General features: G+C 41.5%; 1 protein-coding gene across 3 annotated transcripts in view; it reads left to right on the top strand.

Annotated features, from left to right (window-relative positions):
* The first annotated feature begins 939 nt into the window (after nt 1-939).
* The window catches only part of bcl2l1 (BCL2 like 1), a 29,994-nt gene continuing 29,300 nt past the window's right edge, over nt 940-1,633 (top strand). The window contains exon 1 of one of the 3 annotated variants that reach the window (XM_020089326.2): nt 940-1,094. The gene's annotated coding sequence lies outside the window, so the exon portion shown is untranslated. Of the gene's footprint in view, nt 1,531-1,633 lie in introns of all 3 variants that reach the window. The other 2 variants (XM_020089323.2, XM_069527228.1) reach the window with 2 other exon arrangements.

The raw sequence follows: 1,633 nt of genomic DNA, 5'->3' as shown, positions 1-1,633 counted from the left end.
TCCAGTGACTACATATTCAGTTATAAAATGGTGTAGTAACATCAATAATCGATGAAATCAATGTTTTCCACTTCAAGGACTGAGGTGATGTGCATGCTGGCTGGTATAGCTTTCTGTGACTGGAAGGAGGGGTCATTACTTGTACTTGAACTCTCTCCTCAAATCAAATTGAGAGTTGCTCAAGGGTAGTAAGGCCAATCTGCATGTTGTTTAATGAACAGTCAACTTTGTACAGTCTATATCAGGGGTCACCAACCTTTTTGAGCTACTTCATGGGTACTGAGTCATACGAGGGGCTACCAGTTTGATGCACTCTTCTGAAATAACAAATTTGCTCAGTTTGCATTAAGTTATATATTATTATTAATGATAAATGATACTCATCTATGTGAAGACACTGATCACGTTAATGATTTCTCACAATAATTATCAACAATGACTTAACAAGGTGGGAAACAGATAATATCAATATTCAACACTTTATTTCTATTAATCGCAGCAATTGTTTACATTTTCAGATGATCACTTCTAAAATATTCCATAAGAAAAATGTCCCATTTTCACGAGCCACTGACCAAACCTGTTAACAAATCATAGTCAATAGTCAACTTCAATATGGGAATAGAAATTTGACAGTATAAAAAATAAATAATTAAATTTAATTAGAAATGCATATCAAATTTTAAACGCAGCTCACTGGTGAGTTGTGTTATTTTTAGAACTGGAAATGTTTCTAAATTCTCTTCCGTATCTAATTTTAAATCTCTTTACTTTATTTTATCCATTAACTTATTTAAACCTGTTACTGCACTGCATGGATTTTCGGTTTTCATATCCATCAGGCACTTTGTCAAACTTTTAGTTTTAAGTGCTTTTAACGGTTAAACTTCAGAAGTCAAAACCAATAATTAAGAATTAAAAATAAAGAAGGTGCCCAGAGGGGGGCGCTGTGCTCACAGCCGCTTGGCGCGCAGGGTTTTGGGGTAACAAAGGTTACCATGGAGACCTCTCGCATCCTTTGTTTGGGGAGCTGAAGTGGGATGATGGCTGACAGCTGCCGGGACACACACTGTCATGTTCTCATTCCATCAGAAGTGAGTAGATAGGATCACACCGAGTAAGAGTGGAACTCAGCTCTTTAATATTTCATGTGAGAGTGAGGCGAGAGGCTCCGACAGCGCAATCTAGCTCACTTTTAGCTAGTTAGCGCTGACGCTAACTCTACTAGCCGGCTAGTTCTCGGGTCCAGCCTGCGGTTGACGTGTAAACACCACTTTCCTGCGAGAGGTCGGAGTTTCCTCTTTCTCCTTGGCTGTGTTTGTCGCAGAGCCATGTCCTCCTGACTGAACCTGAGCCGGGAGAGTCGCTCTGACACGGTGAAGTTACGTAGGGAGCGTAGCTGTGGGCGGATCTGCGCTAGCCAGTAGCAGCTAGCCAGTCGGGAAAGGCTAGCAATGACGGATGGGATTATTCCTGCCGGGATCTGGATTCTCATCCGCCGGGCATGATTTCATGAAGAGGACCGTACAAGTAAGAGCTTCTGGTCATTGTGCGAATGTATTTCCCGATATCTATGATCATCGGGGAAATGGTGTGAGTAGCACCGTTGCGGAGGGAGAGTTTCCTCTTTGAA

Source organism: Paralichthys olivaceus, chromosome 6 (genome assembly GCF_024713975.1).
Source record: "Paralichthys olivaceus isolate ysfri-2021 chromosome 6, ASM2471397v2, whole genome shotgun sequence".
NCBI lineage: Eukaryota > Metazoa > Chordata > Actinopteri > Pleuronectiformes > Paralichthyidae > Paralichthys > Paralichthys olivaceus.
Note: the sequence above shows the minus strand (reverse complement) of the source record. Positions and strands in the feature narration are given on the sequence as shown.